At 44.8% G+C, this 19,634-nt stretch overlaps 1 long non-coding RNA gene across 1 annotated transcript in view; it reads left to right on the top strand.

Annotated features, from left to right (window-relative positions):
• Window positions 1-4,452: 4,452 nt before the first annotated feature.
• LOC137522670 (uncharacterized) overlaps window positions 4,453-19,634 on the top strand; it is an 88,234-nt gene continuing 73,052 nt past the window's right edge. Inside the window, exons 1-2 of the long non-coding RNA XR_011022393.1 lie at window positions 4,453-4,610; window positions 12,831-12,992. This is a non-coding gene — a long non-coding RNA (uncharacterized lncRNA). The remainder of the gene's footprint in view (window positions 4,611-12,830; window positions 12,993-19,634) is intronic.

Below are 19,634 nucleotides of genomic sequence, written 5' to 3'. Positions count from 1 at the left end.
TATTACAAGAGTTACTGGGGTCTGGAAGGCGGTTGGCTTCTTAACTGTCATGTAAAGGCAGTTTTGGGTCACACAAAAGGGCATCTGAGTAATTTTCCAGAGATGCTCTGCCTAATGGTACCCATACACGGTACAACAAAAACGTTTTCCCATATATTCGACCAAAACCATCCAATCGAATGAAAGTAAAAAATAATCTTTTTTTATCAAGAAAAACAAACGATTAGCCCATTTTTTTTAGTAAAAATCCAATCGCACATGTTGGAAAAATCTTTATATTCGAGCGGAATAATCAAACTAAATTATCTAATCAAAACAAATGAAAAAAAATCTACCATGCAGTTGGGCATCATGAGGGCAGTGGGGGGCAGAACAGAGATAGATGAGGTTTGACGAACTGTGCGTACACTTTAAAAATGTACAAGTCTTCCTACCACAGTGATACATTAACTCAGTGCTGTGATAGCAAAGTGGTCCCATGGGATCTTCGTAAAAGGGAAACCAACGTTAGCCATCAAGAATATGATCCCTGTAATGGTCTTGTGTTTTTTATGTAGTCTGTTTCCATGCAAGCACTACTGCGATTTAATCCAAAGGCAAGTGTGATGTCTGCCTAACCTCTTATTGATTGTGTCTTCCCACATCAATCCCCTTTATTAGCTGATGAATCTTTCTGTACGGAATCTAGATGAATTATTTAAGCAGTAAACTTTCCATTGTATCAAATGGTTTTAAAGCAAGGTCATCCTGAATGCAGTGATTGGGCATTCACACTAACTTTCAAAGCCTGACTTTCTTAAAAACTTCCTGTACCATTTTCTGAGTGTTTTTGCTCAATGGAAGGTATAGGGTAATCACAAAGCGCTTGAAAAACCGATTGGTATAGCGATTTCCCCAGCACTTTTAATAATAAATACATTGTATTCAGGGCCAGATTTCTACTTGTCGACACCCTTTCCCACAAACACACAAAATGATCAGAGAAGCATTTGGCATCGGTTTACATCATTCTGCAAAACCGTCACGTTTTCCCCCCTTGGGGAGCGAAAGGCAAAACACTCACTAGTGGAAGGCCTCTGAATAGCCCAGAGGCTTTCCAGGACTTCTTGCAGCCCATCATTACAGCGCAGGGTTCCTTGGTTTTGTAAGAGTGCGAGCGCTGCATTGGACGAGCGTGTCCAAAGGCAGGCATGAGTAAAGTCTGAGCATGCCCTGTAGAAAAAAAAAGACATTCGTGCATGGAGGAAAAAAGTAATGGATAAACACCTTTGTTGTAGTGGGCATGCACTATCCTTATTCACACATGCCCAGTATGGACACAATCGTCCACGACAGCCCTCACACACTGAAGAAACGTATTAGATCAGAAATTGACTCATCGCTGTAACGGTGGGGTGTAAGAAAGTACGGAAAACCTCTGAACTATCCAGAGGTGTCCTACTACTGAGGTAAGTATCTATATACAGTGGGTTGCAAAAGTATTCGGCCCCCTTGAAGTTTTCCACATTTTGCCACATTACTGCCACAAACATGAATCAATATTATTGGAATTCCACGTGAAAGACCAGTACAAAGTGGTGTACATGTGAGAAGTGGATCAAAAATCATACCAAACATTTTTACAAATAAATAACTGCAAAGTGGGGTGTGCTTAATTATTTGGCCTCCTGAGTCAATACTTTGTAGAACCACCTTTTGCTGCAATTACAGCTGCCATTCTTTTAGGATATGTCTCTACCAGCTTTGCACATCTAGAGACTGAAACCTTTGCCCATTCTTCTTTGCAAAACAGCTCCAACTCAGTCAGATTAGATGGACAGCGTTTATGAACAGCAGTTTTCAGATCTTGCCACAGATTCTCGATTGGATTTAGATCTGGACTTTGACTGGGCCATTCTAACACATAGATATGATTTGTTTTAAACCATTCCATTGTTGCCCTGGCTTTATGTTTAGGGTCATTGCCCTGCTGGAAGGTGAACCTCCACCCCAGTCTCAAGTCTTTTGCAGTCTCCAAGAGGTTTTCATCCAAATTTGCCCTGTATTTGGCTCCATCCATCTTCCCATCAACTCTGACCAGCTTCCCTGTCCCTGCTGAAGAGATGCACCCCCCGAGCATGATGCTGCCACCACCATATTTGACAGTGGGGATGGTGTATTCAGAGTGATGTGCAGTGTTAGTTTTCCGCCACACATAGCGTTTTGCATTTTGGCCAAAACGTTCCATTTTGGTCTCATCTGACTAGAGCACGTTCCTACACATGGTTGCTGTGTCCCCCACATGGCTTGTGGCAAACTGCAAACGGGACTTCTTATGCTTTCTGTTAACAATGCCTTTCTTCTTGCTACTCTTCCATAAAGGCCAACTTTGTACAGTGCATGACTAATAGTTGTCCTATGGACAGAGTCTCCCTCCTGAGCTGTAGTTCACTGCAGCTCGTCCAGAGTCACCATGGGCCTCTTGACTGCATTTCTGATCAGCGCTCTCCTTGTTCGGCCTGTGAGTTTAGGTGGATGGCCTTGTCTTGGTAGGTTTACAGTTGTGCCAAACTCCTTCCATTTCTGAATGATCGCTTGAACAGTGCTCCGTGGGATGTTCAAGGCTTTGGAAATCTTTTTGTAGCCTAAGCCTGCTTTAAATGTCTCAATGACTTGATCCCTGACCTGTCTTGTGTGTTCTTTGGACATCACGGTGTTGTTGCTCCCAATATTCTCTTAGACAACCTCTGAGGCCCTCACAGAGCAGCTGTATTTGTACTGACATTATATTACACACAGGTGCACTCTATTTAGTCATTAGCACTCATCAGGCAATGTCTATAGGCAACTGACTGCACTCAGACCAAAGGGAGCCGAATAATTATGCACACACCACTTTGCAGTTATTTATTTGTAAAAAAATGTTTGGAATCATGTATGATTTTCGTTCACTTCTCATGTGTACACCACTTTGTGTTGGTCTTTCATGTGGAATTCCAATAAAATTGATTTATGTTTGTGGCAGTAATATGACAAAATGTGGAAAACTTTAAGGGGGCCAAATACTTTTGCAACCCACTGTACACTGTATATGGTATGTGCTTCAGGATTTCTTTAAACTAACTGCTAAGAGGGTGGAAAAAAGTTACTGTGTACTTACCTGGAGCTTTTTCCAGTACTCTGTCGTATCTGAGGTCCATTTGTGCCTTTCTGGTCCCCTCTATTGTGCTGTTGTCAGTCCAACTAAAGTCTGTAACTGGCTTAGTTGCAGACTACTGCGTATCTGCTGTCCAGGCCACGTGCCTCCTCGATCATTCTCACATGGCTGGGAGTGTTCTGCGCATGCACAGTTGCAAGTTATCTGAGCTGCAGAATGCTCCTGACAACTGAAGTGTGATTGAGAAGGACATAGCTGGCAGAGTGCATGGGGTGACAGCGGCACAGTGGAGGGGACTGGGAGGAAAGTGAGGGACCTCAGATACTATGGGGAGCCGGAAGAAGCCTCAGGTAAGTAACTTACCTGGGGCTTCTTGCAGCCACCTGGAGTCACCCTGACAGCCCACAATGTCCTCCTGATTCCCTCCAACCAGCAGCGGCAACCCCTGCAAAGTTGTTCAGTCACCAGCTACAGTGCATGTAGCCACATGCACCCTGATTATGCTTCTGTGGCCGGGAGCGATCTGCTCATTCGCAGTCCATGAAAATTGCTACTGCGCATGTGCAGTGCACTCACGGTAGTGGGAGTGCAATCAGAGTGCGCACAGCCCAGGACCACACATGTGCAGTAGCCGACAACTGGCCAGCTCTGCAGGGGTCCCTGGAGGGAATCAGGAGGACTCCATGAGCACAGGATGACTCCAGGGGGCCGCAAGAACCCCCAGGTAAGGGGGGGGGGCGGTGGTGATGGTGGTGGGTGGGTGTGTGTGTGTGTGTGTGTGTGTGTGTGTGTGTGTGTGTGTGTGTGTGTGTGTGTGTGTGTGTGTGTGTGTGTGTGTGTGTGTGTGTGTGAGACACTCCACAGCCCACACTGACACCCAGAGCTGTGTGCACATTACACTACTGCTATTGTTTGCCACATTAAAGCATTTTTACATTTTAAAGCAGCCCTCTATTCCTCAAATTTAGGAATCTACTGTGATTTCTGCCCTTTAGCGATTAAAACATGACTCAGTGTCAAGTATGTAATTTGTATGTAATGTGTGTGTGTGTTTTAGATTTGAGCTATACACATTTTTACTGTATTACAGCACAGGTATGGACATGTTGCCTTACCAAAGGCTGAACTTGTGCCCCTTCTTTCTCCTCCATGCGCTGGATCAGCAGCAGCTGCAGCACACTTCTTTTACAGTCCCCTCCACCAGTTCTGAGGTGAATTGCAGAGCATTCCCCGCCTCTCCATTACCTTGATAGGCTGAAACCTTTCAGGAGGGCGGAGCTGGAGATATCAGGTTTCCATGACAGCGAGCTAGGCTGTTCGAGCGTGCGGCCATTCCCGGCAGCTTACATGCATCATGCAGCTCTTAATGCCTCTCTACTCTCTGCCCGATTCGGGAATGCACACTCGCCTAGTCGCCCGCTGCACAGCTCACACACTGCTGTGTGCAAAGCGGGCGGGCTAAGGACCAAACGGGGTGAGTTAACTGTGACGTCAGGCTCAGTGTAAGGTCATGATTGTATTTATTCTTTTCCGGGTCAAAGAGTTCAATTCCTGACTTGCGTAAGGAAGTGAAAAAATTAATCACTCTACAAAAGCGCTTTATACAAGAGAAAAAAAAAAACGCCCAAAAAAGTCAGCAATTTCGATTCTAGATGTGAACAACCCTAAGTCAAGACACACAAAACATTTATATTGTGCTTTTCTCCTGGTCGACTCAAAGCACCAGAGCTGCAGCCACTAGGGTGCGCTCTATAGGCCGTAGGGAGTCTTTCCCAAGGTCTCCTCACTAAATACTGTAGATCCAGGCTTACTGAACAGAAAGACCCTGGTCTCTTGTGTCAGAGGCGGAGCCCTTAACCAGTACACTATCCAACCACACTAAGGACTTGAGCCCACTAACGCAGTTGTGTCCGCTTTTCAGTTACACATCAATGTTACAGATGCTGAAAAGCGGACAGAAGCAGACACAACCGCGTTAGTGGGCTCAGGCCCTGAGTGAGCAAGAACGATCTCCCATGATACATAAATGTTGATTCCGAAAATGTAAATCATCTCCTTATGCCCTAAAAACCAGACACACAGTTTCCTGGAAATCTTTTTAATCTTGTTTACTTCGTACTACCCGGTCCAAGCCCTATCTTATAGAACTGTATTAATCCATGCACTAATGAGGAGCAGAAACTAGGGAATGGCTGTATGCAGGTTAGATTAGTACTACCAGAGCCCAGAGGGGACCCAGAGGACGCCGATGGACCTAGCGGGCTATAAATTCAGTTAGCTGATCAAACATACAGAAATTAAGGCGATAGTGAATGCAATTCACTGCCAAATACACCACATTGTGGAATTAAATAAATATTCAGAAAAATTCCTACTAAGGCAAAAACAAATTCTGCCAGGGAATCAGATGCATGTAAGCCATCCACTTAGCCCACCTGTAAAGTGCAGATAATAAAAGCAAAACAAGACAAGATTTCTGTACAGGGAAACTCTGATAGGCTGGAGTGGGATGGGGGACAATGAAAATTAAATGCAAAGGCAGTACATTGGAGATAAAACAGTGAAATTATATACAAGGGCATTCGTAGAACATGTTTCAGTTGGGGAAAGGCACATGGTACCCCGTGGACACTGCTCTGCATATGTGAAAGTGATTTTTCGGGGGGTTCTAGTGCGCGCTTCTCACTGGTTGCCGGCTGATCGGAGGTCTGATGCTCGAACACGCTGAATGCAGCGCTGGAGACTTGGGCGCAGCCGGCGCCACCATAGACCGTAATAGGAATTACGGCTATAGCAGCAGACAGGAAGTAACTACGGCGCTGTCATAAGATGGAGCTGAAGTTACTTTTAAAACACAATTCGGATTCCAGCAATTTAATTATTATTTCATTCCCCACCATCCATGGCGGCCTGGAGGTGGAATAGTATTTAGCACGGTGGGGAACTTGTGCAGAAGCAGGATCAGCCATATACCGGCTGGATCCTGTGCCCAAATCTCCCGCGCCAATATCTCTTGTACACCTGATGCTGGCTGCTGGGCTGGCACACTGCCTATTACATGATAGGCAGCGGGGACGGCCGGGGGAGGAGGGAGGAGGGGGGGTTGACTGACGGCGGGGGGGGTGGGGGGTGGAGGCTGCTGACCCATTTTGCCCCTATATGCGGATGCCTATGCATGCACGGTCAGGGCCGGCCCTAGACTTTTTGCCGCCTGAGGCAAATTTAGAAAAAAATTGCCGCCCCCCTGAGTCGTAGGGGTAGCGGGCAGGACGGGGGTATTGGGCCTAGCGGTGGGGAGGGGGTCGTATTGTAAGTGGACGGCGATGCAGGAAGTGACGTCAGTGGAGCGCACGCTGGAACGCGGATAAGGTGAGTCCTCCCCGCCCGTGCCTCTTACTATTGGGCATCGGCTGCTTCCTATTTACAGCTGGAGGGGAGTGCAGATCAGGGGACCCAGGCGAGGCCCAATACCCCCGGCCTGCCCACTACCCCTCCGACTCGGCGACCGCCCCCCCCCCCGCACCCACGGACGGGCGGGTACCGCCTCTAGAACTTTGCCGTCTGAAGCAAAAGTTTCACCCCGCCTCATGAGCGGGCCGGCCCTGTGCACGGTATAGCAAGTGGCAAGCTGGCGCATAAACAATATTGCTGACCATGCTAGGTAATTAGAAACATAGTTTATTGTTACAAGTGCTCAATACCACGCGTTGTATGGGAGCATTCTCCCCACACTTCCTTTGGTATACATTTCATTGTTACAAGAGATACATATAAATAGCTTTTAATATTACTGCCCTGTGGAATGATTTATCAATTAGTTGTCCATTTGATATAAAGTATGTAAATAAATCAATTACCCAGTTTTACCTAAAATACAAAATGTAACAGGAATGGGTTATTAACCACTTAAACCCCAGAGGGTTATACCCCTCTAGTGACTAGTCTATTTTTTACAATTCAGCAGTCGGAACTTCAAATCTTTAACGGTTTATTGCTCAGTCATACAACTTAGCACTCAAAGGAATTTTACCTCCTTTTCTTTTCCCAAATAGAGCTTTCTTTTGGAGGTATTTGATTGCTGCTGCTATTTTTATTTTTTAATATTAATTAACAAAGACCGACATTTTTATTAAAGTGGAGCTGAACTCTTGCACAGGACTGAAGAAATACATAAAGAAATGCACCCTGTATGTATTTAGAGAGTTTAGCCTGTTTATTTCCTCCTAATTTGTGTCTAGTGCTGGTAGCCCCAACCCAACCCTGGGGCACCTGTAATCTGTTGTAATCTGATCTCTCCCTTGTGTCACATGACTGCCTATGGCAGAGATGGCAAATAAGGCCATTTGAAAGCACAGAGTGTTCTATTTAAGTATTTTAAAATACAAATAAAAATTATATAATAAAAAGAGAGGTAATTGCTTACCTCTCCAGAAGATATAGACCCAGTTCAACTGCAAAAAAAAGTTTTTATTCAAAAAGCAATCTGACAATGCGTTTCACAGGTCATGTCCAGCTTCCTTAGGTAAATACAAAATGCCTTGATAGCATAGGGGATAGAGTGTAGGCGCCTCTAAAAGTTTTGGCAGGTAAAAACGACATTTGAAAAGTGGCAGTTGAAAAACAACAGTTAAAAATTGGCAGTTGAAAAACAACAGTTAAAAATTGGCAGTGAGAAAAACGACTTTTGAAAAATGGCACTTGAAAATTAACAATGGTAAACGACAGTTGCAAAATGGCAGTTGAAAAAGGGCAGTTGAAATCTGGCAGTTGGAAAACAACCGTGAAAATGACAGTTGAAAAATGACAGTTGGAAAATGACAGATGGAAAGTGACAGTTGGAAAATGACAGTAGAAAAACAGTTGAAAATGGCAGTTAAAAATGGCAGTTGGAAAATGACAGTTGGAAAATTGCAGTTGAAAAACAGTTAAAAATTGGCAGTTGGAAAAATGCAGCTGGAAACTAACAGTTGAAAAGTGACAGTTGGAAAACAGTTGAAAAATGACAGTTGGAAAATGGCAGTTACAAAATTACAGTTAAAAAATGATAGTTGAAAAGTGACAGTTGGAAAATGACAGTTGAAAAATGGCAGTTGGAAAATGACAGTTGAAAAAGGTCAGTTGAAGAATGACAGTTGGAAAAAGATAGTTAAAAAATGGCAGTTGGAAAATTACAGTTGAAAAATGACAGTTGAAAAATGGCAGTTGAAAATTAGCAGTTAAAAATGGCAGTTGGAAAATGACAGTTGGTAAGTGGCAGTTGGAAAATGACAGTTGGAAAATGGCAGTTGGAAAATGACAGTTGGAAAATGGCAGTTGGAAATTGACAGTTGGAAAATGACAGTTGGAAAATGGCAGTTGGAAAATGACAGTTGGTAAGTGGCAGTTGGAAAACGACAGTTGAAAAATGGCAGTTGGAAAATGACAGTTGGTAAGTGGCAGTTGGAAAACGACAGTTGGAAAATGACAGTTGGAAAATGACAGTTGAAAAATGACAGTTGGAAAATGACAGTTGGTAAGTGGCAGTTGGAAAACGACAGTTGAAAAATGGCAGTTGGAAAATGACAGTTGGTAAGTGGCAGTTGGAAAACGACAGTTGGAAAATGACAGTTGAAAAATGACAGTTGGTAAGTGGCAGTTGAAAAACAGCAGTTGAAAAACGATAGTTGGAAAATGTCAGTTGAAAAAATATAAAAGTTGGCAAGTGACAGTTGGAAAATGGCAGTTGGAAATTCACAGTTGAAAAATGACAATTTTTGGGAGTTTTGGGGCTCTAACTCTGATTCCGTCAGTGCCATTGAGCCCAAATTTGGGTCAGAGGCGGGGCAGGGTTGGGGCTACCAGCACTATTATATAAAGGGAGTTTATCAAAGCCATGTTTTTATTTATTGGTCCTGAACCCCCACTAGAATATGGTGGGAAGGCTAAATCCTAAGAGTAGCATACAACTAATAGAAAAAATGTGGGTTACACAACCTCCTAAAGTATACCAATATTGTTTTATTATTATCACAAAATTCTGAAACATATCCCCGCACAAATATCATCGGAATTAAGCAATTCTATCCCAACCCATTTAAAAACAAACAACTGCGGAGTACTTGAACTGGCTGCGTGCCTATATTATACATATTGTAGGAGGATATTCCATATAACTTATTACTAGCCAGATAATAAAGTTACATCACCTCACATTTGTCCGCGCATTCACTCTCCATTCACACATGTGCCAAAAGGTAACAGTACTTGGGGGCCCCCCTTGAGGGTTTTGAATTACTTCCACTAGGTCGCTACCTTAGTTGGGGGGTTCTGGCCCCTTGGGTTCAGGTGGAGCAAACTCCTCTTTTTTTGGCAGGTGGCTTTTTTTTCCATCTCCCGATCCAAGTGAGACAGTCACCCTCAAATTGATGTGCGGGGCCCTTAGGGTCAGATGAGAGAACACCCCAAATGTGGGTACACTGGCATACCCAGAACCAGAGATACGAGGCCACAAACAAATGGATGGCTTTTTTGGGCTGTTTTGTATGACACCCCCTGGGACCCCCCAGTTTAGGTAGTGACAGGGGCCCTTCATGTTTAGTGACAGGGACCCCACTACTCTAGGCAGTGACAGGTGCCCCCCAGTTTTAGGTGGTGACAGAAACCCCCAAGCTTTAGGTAGTGACAGGGATCCCCCCACTCACCGTGATGTGATGCAGCCAGTGCATCAGACCTCCTATCAGCCGGCAACCAGTGAGAAGGGGGCGCATCATACCCCTGTGGACATCGCGCTGCATATGTGGAAGTGATGTCTGCGAGGTCCTAGAGCCCGCTTCTCATTGGTCGCCGGCTGATCGGAGGTCTGACGCTGGCTGCTGGCACTCTGTCTATTACATGATAGGCAGTGGGGATGGCCCAGGGAGGGGGGGGGTTTGGGCTGCTGACAGGGGGGGGGGGGCGGCTGACAGCAGGGGGGGCCCAGAGGCCCCAGTTTGCCTCTATGTGCGGATGACCCTTGATGATGGGTGTAGCAATGGGGGGGGGCAGAGGTTGCAACCGCATTGGGGCCCTTGGGCCTGAGGGGCCCCGAAGGGCCCTCCCTTAACTGCAGTATTAGCTCTCTATTGGTCCTGTGCTGGTAATCATATCTATAGATGCTTTAGATAGTTGTACTCATAAACAAACTGTTCCCCATCCCCTTCTTGCACCTTTAGTACTGTGGCTGTCCTGGGCAGGCAGGGCCGGCGCTATAATTAAGGCAGGGAAGGCAGTTGCCCCAGGGCCCTGGCCGCCGGGGGGGCCCCAGGCCCCCGCTGGCAGCGAACAAAAATTCTGCGCAGCCTGGGACACTGTGCTGTGCGTACATACATCATGCCTGATGTGCTGCTCTGCCTGTGTCCTCCTGGGCTGCTGACTCCTGTCGGGTGTGTGTGGGGGTGCGGAGTTATAAAATTTGAGCTGCCATTGCTGGGGAGCGGGTAGGAAGAAGATACATACCACTACCGCCGGTTCCAGCATCGGGTCTCCATGGATACCACCCGGCGACACGTCCTGAGCCTTCATCCACTGACTCTGCGCTGCCGGCTCCACCTCCGGGATGCACATCAGTGATGCAGGCATTGACGTCAGTGCATGGACGTCCATGCCTGCAAGGAAAGAGGAGAGGACGTCGTCACGTGATCTTCGTGACGTTATCATCAAGACTGGCTGGCGGCATCAGCGTGCGGACTGTCCGGAGAGCGGCGGAGCCTGACTGACTTGTATATATTAATGGGTAAGTCAGTCAGGCAAGCCTGTTAAATATATAACATGTGGATTTGCGCGGCGGGGGTGGTGGGGGACGGGGGGGGGGGGGGTTAGCCTGGTGGGGGGGAGGAGGGGGGCCTTTGGTGGGCTACATCGGAGGGATAGAGGGAGGAAGGGATGAGCAGAGCAGGGTATGGGACATCTGTTACAGGGAGGGAAGCAGGTAGGCAGAGCACACACCATAAAAATTTGTGTCCATCGCAGCAGTTATCTCTCTCTCTTTCTTAGTCTCTCTCCCTCTAAGTCTCTCCCTCCCTCTCTGTCCCTTTCTCTCTGTCCCTCTCTCTCCCTGTCTCGCTCTCCCTCTCTGTTTCTCTCTTTCTCTGTCAGTCTCTCTCTAAATACCTCATTCTTTGTCTCTCTCTCTTTCTCCCTCCCCCTCTCAGTCTCGCTACCTCCCTCTCTCTGTCCCTTTCTCTCACTCTCTTTCCCTCCCTCTGTGTCTACCTCTTTCTCTCTCCCCTCTGTCTCTCTCTTCCTCCCTCCCTCTTTTTGTCTCTCTCTCTCTCTCCCTCTTTCTCTCCCCCTACCTCTCTTTCTGTCTCTCTGCCTTCCTCCATCTTTCTCTCTCTCTCCCGGTCTGTCCGTCTCTTTCCCTCCCTCCCTCTCTCCCTGGATCTTTATAGCTGAGAAACTGCCCTGAATTGTGTGTGTGTGTTCAGATGCGTGTGTACCTGTGTTCGAGTGTATGTGCATGTGTATGGGGGGGGGGGGGGCCTCAGTGTGTGTGTGGGAGGGGGCCCCCTGCTTAAGCTTGCCTCAGGGCCCCGAGGACCCTTAAACCGGCCCTGTTGGCAGGTTGTAGTATGCCATATCAATTGTTATGTCGAGATTGCTTGGGGGCTCCAATGTAAAACTTGCACTGGGGCCCATAGCTCCTTAGCTACGCCACTGTGGGTAGGATAGTTGGTGGGGCTGCTGCAGGAAAGAGGAGGACTGCTGCACAATAGTGGGGGGAAGCACCTGCAAGCCTCTATGCAGGACACTCCTGGAGTGGGAAATAGCCCACAACACAACATGGGTGTTTTATATTTCTGGACTGGAGTAAAAAGTGTAGATTCCTTTTAAATACACCCAAGTGTGCATGATTTAATAAGAACTGTTATGCTTCATGCAACTAATCCTACTTACCTCTGATGAGCTTTTCACGCTGCCACGATTTATGATTTTACAGTGCTGGGGCTGCAGCTAGAGAAAGAACATTGGCTTTGTTGCTGTCTAGGATTGTTCTAATGTTGCTCATTTTGCAATTGATATATTGACTTTTATAGCAGCAGGTTGTCTGTATTGTAAGCAAATGTTTTGGCTCTGTGAAATGTGCGCTCTTCAGGCAGTAACGCACACGCCTATGTCCAGCATTGACTTCCTTTTTCTCTTTTATATGATACACAGTTGTGTTTTAGTTAGTAATGAGGATAGGTATTGACTCAAAGAATGTCTCTTCTGTTTGATGCTGCTAGTGTTTCTAGTGTGTTTAAGTCAGAAACCTGGGCAATGGAAAGTAACCCTACAATAAAAGAATATCATGTGCAAACAAAGATTATCTGAATTTCTGCATGTAATTCTGTATGAAAATGTATAATTCTAGTAAAGGATTCAATTGGAATCCACCAAGGTGACAATTGGTCCATTTTCAATCTGAAGACACTGTGGATCTCTAAAATACAGCAGACATTGACTATGACTAGCCAATTAGTGATTAATATGTAAATTAGGGCAATAAGAGCATACCCACCTAGGCTCCTGTCTTCCATTGTAAAACATCTTACAGAATGCTTTATTATAGTATGGTTGCCTTGCTATGGGCAAATATGTGTTTTGTAATGTGGCTTTTGTAGTGACTTGAAGAATTGGTCACAATAAACTATGTGAGGAGTTAACTGAGTATTGTTTGACTTTTTTTTTTTCTTAGGCTTCAGGTCAGCGGACAGAGGCGCTATTCGTGACCTTGAGACTATACCGCCCCCTACTTGACCTGAGGAAGCGGTTTGAACATCGAAACACGTTGTCTGAAGTGTTTGTCACCAATAAAATAATTATATCTTTTACAAAATTGGAAGTCTCCCTATATAAGGTAGGCGAACATCGGTATATAGTTATATATTTATATATAGATATACCTTGAAAATATATCCAAACACAAGGGCACCTCCTACTGTTTCCACATCCTGGTTTATCACCCCACTACGTGGGGCCTTCACGACACTTTTGGAGTGAAGAATTTTTCAAGGTGTGGCGACCGACCCTAGGAAAAGACCGAGTGGGGACGGGACTTCCCCACATGTGCGACTGAGTGGTTGCCTCTTTAAGCAACCTACTCTTGTGAGTAGTATTACTCTTTTTCGTTTGACCATTTATCCTAAGATAATACACCATAAGGGCTCCCGGTGTCCCTGTGGTTTTTTCTTTACATTTGTACAGCTCCCATCTCTATAATTTACCTCTTTCCTTTACAATCATCTCAGACCTAATTTACTCAGATCACAAATATGTAAGTAATGTTATTGCCTCCTCCAGGAAGTACCGGAGGATTTTGCTCCGGTGATTTCGGGGGGATAAAGACCTCCTATCGCCGCAGGGATGCACCGATTCACCATTGCTATTACTGCTCAAGGGGAATCTGATATAAAAAGAAGTAATTTGGGAGACTTTAGAGTCTCTTTAATGGCAGAGGCCTCAAATCTGGTACAGTCAGTCACTGGGAGACTGGGGTTTAAATTCTGAAAAGGGGGCGGGCCATAAACAGCCAATCAGATTTCTTTGCTGGATAAACTGCTTCCATTCACACAATTTGGAAGCCAGGAACCAGAAAGCTCACAAACTTGGTCATTGAGTGACTGTGTGTCAAGGTTACAAAAACTGGGTGGAGTCAAAACAGATTTCCCTGGGAAAATGTAAACTGCAGCCCTTCTTCACTGTTAATGGCAGGGTTCTCAAACTTTGCACAGCTGGTTACTGGGTGGCTGGGATAAATATTCAGAAAAGTGGGTGGAGCCTAAAAAAAGTCAATCGAAATTTGCCTGTTGATTTTCAAGGGGAATATTAAAATTGCTGCCATTCTTGCAATGTTAATGGCAGGGTTATCAAACTTCGCCCAGATGGTCACTGGGTGACTGAGATTAATATTAAAGGAAGTGGGTGGAGCCTATAGTAGCCAATCAAAATTCACCTGTTGATTTTCAAAGGGGATATGTTAATGTCTGCCATTTTTACACTGTTAATAGCAGATGCCTCAAACCTGCTACAGTTGGTCATTGGGTGACTGGGGTTCAAATTCTGGAGAGGGGCAGAGTCACAAACCGCCAATCTGATTTGTTTAATTTCTATGGGAATATACAAATTATTGATGCCAAAGCTTACATATTTGGTAATTGCGTGTTTGAGTGTAAGGGTTAGAAAAAGGGGGCGGAGCCAACACCAGCCAAATACACACCCGGTCAACGCTGGGTCATCAGCTAGTTAACTATATGATCTTTAATTCAGATATCAATTTTGATGTTAAGTTGTACAGGTTTTCTCCCTGGTGGTAGTGGCTAAGTGGCAGCACAGATATCTAAAGGTGGCCACTAACGCTCCAATTTCTAGCGAAAAATTGTTCGAGCGATCAGAAATTCTGATCGGACGAAAAATCGTTCACTACACCATCAACTAACCAATCATTGCTTCCTATCTATCACGACCAACAAGAAAATCCAAATTTTGGTTAGACGAAAATTCAATCGGACGATTGTTTTAAAATTGTTCATTATTGATTGTGCCCATCAACTGAGATTATTTACAACCAATCCGATCAGAATTTCTGATCAATCGAACGATTTTTCGCTAGAAATTGGACTGTTAGTGGCCAGCTTAAGCTTATCTGAGGCTATAATGCATGACAACTCTCATAAACTAGCCTATTTAAGCATGACTGACAATAGGAGAAATTAATTAAAAGCACTAGAGAGGATGTGAACATCAAATTTTGGGTTCACAAACACCGAACTCAAACTTCTGTAAAAGTTTGAGTCCGCACAAACCGCCATAGACTTCAATGGGCAGGCAAATTTTAAAACCTATAGGGACTCATTCTGGCCACAAAAGTGATGGGAAAGTTGTTTCAAGGGGTCTAATACCTGGACTCAGAGCTGGGACAAGGTCCTCCAGCACCCAAGGCTGAGACACCTAAGTGTTCCCCTCCATCCCTCCCACCCCAGCCGTCACACACTGATTGCCATTAGACTGAGAGGCGCCCCAGGGCCCTCAAAACCTTAATCTCTAGGTATCTGGCTTGCAGTCACTACCATGTATCCACTTTTCTTTCAAATACAATAAGGGAATGATAGCTGAGTAAGATGTGCTCCTCTCCTACACTGTGCCCTGAGGCTGGAGCCTCACTCGCCTCTGCCTCGGCCTGGCCCTGCCTGTACAGTGGCATGCTGGTGGGGAATCCATGCCAAAGGTCCCACCAAAAATTACATACTTGACGCTGAGTCATGTTTTAATCGCTAAAGGGCAGAAATCACAGTACATTCCTAAATTTGAGGAATAAAGGGCCGCTTTAAAATGTAAAAATGCTTTAATGTGGCAAACAATAGCAGTAGTGTAATGTGCACACAGCTCTGGGTGTCAGTGTGGGCTGTGGAGTGTCACACACACACACACACACACACACGCACGCACGCACGCACGCACGCACGCACACACGCACGCACACACACACACACACACACACACACACACACATATGTAATAGTACTATCAGAATACAGTGGAAAAAATAATGCACTGTGATGGTACTGTGCCTGCAACTTATTGTGGCAAACAATAGCAGTAGTGTGGTGTGCACACAGCTCTGGGTGTCAGTGTGGGCTGTGTAGTGTCACACACACAAAGAAATGCAATAGTACTAATACAATACAGCGAAAAAAAATATCACTGGAGTAGTAGTATGTCTGCAACTTATGTGGCAAAAAATAGCAGTAGTGTGCTGTGCACACAGCTCTGGGTGCCACTGTGGGCTGTGTAGTGTCACACACACTGAGATATGCAATAGTACTATCAAAATACAGTGGAAAAATAATGCACTGGAGTAGTACTATGCCTGCAACTTAATGTGGCAAACAATAGCACTAGTGTACTGCTCTGGGTGTCAGTGTGGGCTGTTGAGTGTAAAGTACAATGAAAAGGGCTATTTGGGGTGCTTTCACAGCAAGTCAGTCAGCGAGGAACAAGAAAACAGGCCTAGTTAACTTTCCCCATCTCCTGCAGCAATGCTCTTTCCCTTCCTCTCACTACAGCAGCCAGAGACTAAATCCAAAAATGGCCGGCGCAACTGCGTTTTTAAAGGGGGAGTCCAGGAGGGGGTGCTAGCTGATTGGCTGCCATGTGTCTGCTGACTGTGAGGTAAGGGGTCAAAGTTTAGCTCAATGATGATGTATAGGGGGTAGGTCGAACATGCCATGTGTTTGCCGTCCGACGCGGGCGCGAACAACTGATATTTGCTGGGAACTGTCCGCCGGCAAACCGTTCAGACCATCTCTAAAAAGGACCACTATCACAATTTTTTTCACAATTTTTAATACATGTAAACACATACAAATAAGAAGTATGTTTCTTTCAGAGTTATAAGCCATAAATTACTTTTCTCCTATGGTTATGGGCTAGTCCAGGGGTCGGCAACCCGCGGTTTCAGAGCCGCATGCGGCTCTTTTTCACCTTCGCCGCGGCTCCTAGGCCGCGGCTCCGGTGTCAGTGGCTGCGGCGCGCGTGTCAGCCGGCTCAGCCGCGGCTCCGGTGTCAGTGGCTGTGGCGCACATGTGCTGTCGCTGGCCGCCAGCCTATCAGAGAGGCCGCCGGACCAGTGCAGTGCAGGGCTTCGGGCGGCCATTTTCCCGTAGCCCTGCAGTGTAATGCAGGCAGGACGTGACGTCGGGAAGAAAGAGGATCGTGGGAGTTGCGCGCCCGCCACAAGGAGGTCGGGACCGGAGGTCGGGACAGGAGGAGATCGTGACAGGAAGTCTTCTGACTAGGTGAGTAAATGGGTTTTTCTTTTCAGATCTGCTGAAGGATTGTGCATATTGGGGTCAGATCTGCTAACGATTTGTGCATATGGGGGTCATATTTCTTCAGATTGACCGCTAACTGCATGATCCTGTATATAGCATTAAGGTAACAAACAATATATGCAGTGTTAGATTTGTTTTATAATGGTTTTGCGGCTCCCAGTTTTTTTCTCTTTTCGGAAACGGGTCCAAGTGGCTCTTTATGTCTTAAAGGTTGCAGACCCCTGGGCTCGTCCAAAACCTGCCAGTTCTGTGAGATTTCTACTACCTACTGTAAGTGACAGCAACATAGGAGAAAAGCAACTTATAGATCATTTTACTCTGAGAAATGTACTTCTTAGTTGTATGTGTTTACATGTATTTTTCATTTTACAATTTCTTTGATAGTGGTCCTTTAAGTTGCGGCTACAGGTAGCCAGCAGCCATTTTAGCATTGGGAGCAGAATGGAATTATCCACCCTTCCACCCAGTTTTATTATTTTTAGTTGCAGGTGTTCATTTGGATCTGGATAAAGACCATATGGGGCACAAGGCAGAGCAATGAATTCGAGCTCCGTGGCCTTCCTGGTTATCAGTAAAAAGAACAATGCATTTTTAGCTTACCTGAAGCCCCCCATCACCAGACGTTCCCTCAGGGCCTGAAGCAATTGCCTCGGTGCCTCGTGGGTAATCCCGACCTAAGTGTGCTTGGAGAATAGTTATCCATCTTTGCTGGATGGACTTACATGTATACAGTGATGAGCCAAAATGCCAATATTCTTTTTGCATTAATTTTCATATGTAGAAAAGCAGTCGGCACCGTCTTCAGTTGCTATTATTTATTCAGATTAGTCATATAAATACACAACATTTCGGAGCGCAGCTCCTTTCTCAAGTGATGACTGTCTGACAACAGAAATGAACATAGATCTCCATTATATACCAAATCACATGCCTAAATCACACCCCTAGACTACAAAAGAGCCAATCACCGCTCTCCCATAGAGCGGACCTGATGGGGAACACATGTCACTTGGAATGGACCAATGGGTGGACGCCAAGAGCACCATGTGATGCGGGGGGAGGATGTGGAGGAAAAGGCGCATCACGCGGAAGCGCCCCTTCAATGGCGTCCACCCATTGGTCCATTCCAAGTGACATGTGTTCCCCATCAGGTCCGCTCTATGGGAGAGCGGTGATTGGCTCTTTTGTAGTCTAGGGGTGTGATTTAGGCATGTGATTTGGTATATAAAGGAGATCTATGTTCATTTTTGTTGTCAGACAGTCATTACTTGAGAAAGGAGCTTCGCTCCGAAACGTTGTGTATTTATATGACTAAGCTGAATAAATAATAGCAACTGAAGACGGTGCCGACTGCTTTTCTACATATCTGATGGGATTGGTCGTCCTTCCAGCCTGGCACGTCACCCTCTAATTGTCAGGGTGCATAACTACACTTGAAGAAATGCATTAATTTTCATGAAATAATGTTAAATGTTATTTTTCACGTTTTCGTGCTCATCACAAATGTTTGCAGTAAAAATATTGATTTTATGCGGTTTTACAGTAAAGATTTTAGTGGTAAAAATATATATTTTATCACAAAAGCATGAAAACTTGGAAAAATAATATTTTTTGCATCCAAAATTTTTGTGAACATTTTCTCAAAATACAAATTAGCATTTTTGATGCAAAAATGAAAAAAAATGACTTTGGTGAAAATTTGTACGCAGCACTGCAGGTATATTCAATTTGTTTGTGCTGAGGTAGCAAAGCTACCTCATGGCTAACATTTATTGTGAACGCTTGCAACTGCAACTTGAACCTTTTGATTTTCATGTAATAGCTATGGCATAAATGGTTTGTACTGTACTTCTGTTTGGCACCCAAGTACAGATAACAGATCACTGATGTGTGAATTTTGAGATAGATCACAGATGTGTAAGTAATGTTGTTACACAATGGGCTTGGGATGGTATACATGGGGCTGAGAGGCCGCACAGGGTAGATAGAGGCAGGTGAAGAAGTTTGACCTGCAGAACGCTGTACAGAAGAGTTTAGCATTCAGATGTGGACTGCTAGTAAAGGTTAGCATTGAAGGTAGTCAGTAAGCTCTCATATCCATTCAAGGGGCAAAATCAGCAATGCATTATAATGGTATTATTGATGAGAGGGCAGCTTGAGAGTGATTTACAATATCTATGTTAACATTTGCTTTATAGCAAGCCACTTGTGCCCCCTTGCGCAGCATATGCTTTGTTTGCATTTTATTTTAGAACTTGGCATTGCCATGGAAACAAGGCTCATTGTATTTGAACTCCATTCCAAAAAATTGATAAACAAAATCTAACCGACTGAGTGATAAAAATATGATGTTTTTCTCCCATGTAATTAGTAGTTTGTGTATTACAAGCTTTCTTTTGTCTCCTAATTAATTATGCTGCTAAGTGAAAGCTCACTGGAAGATGGTAATGTCATTTTAATTGAAACTGTCATTTATGTGTTCATTTTTGAGAGGGAAATACAGTAACTTTTAAATACATTCAATATTAAAGTATAATATCAGCCTTAAAAAAATGAAAACGGAAGAAAAAACATATATTTGGCATTAATCAAACACAGTCTCACAAATATCGAAATATACCAACTGAATACTTAGTTGTCTGCATGACAAAATGTTATCTTTTTTGCGT

The sequence above is a fragment of the Hyperolius riggenbachi genome, chromosome 6, assembly GCF_040937935.1.
Source record: "Hyperolius riggenbachi isolate aHypRig1 chromosome 6, aHypRig1.pri, whole genome shotgun sequence".
Taxonomy (NCBI): domain Eukaryota; kingdom Metazoa; phylum Chordata; class Amphibia; order Anura; family Hyperoliidae; genus Hyperolius; species Hyperolius riggenbachi.
This window is presented reverse-complemented; position numbering and strand designations above follow the sequence as displayed.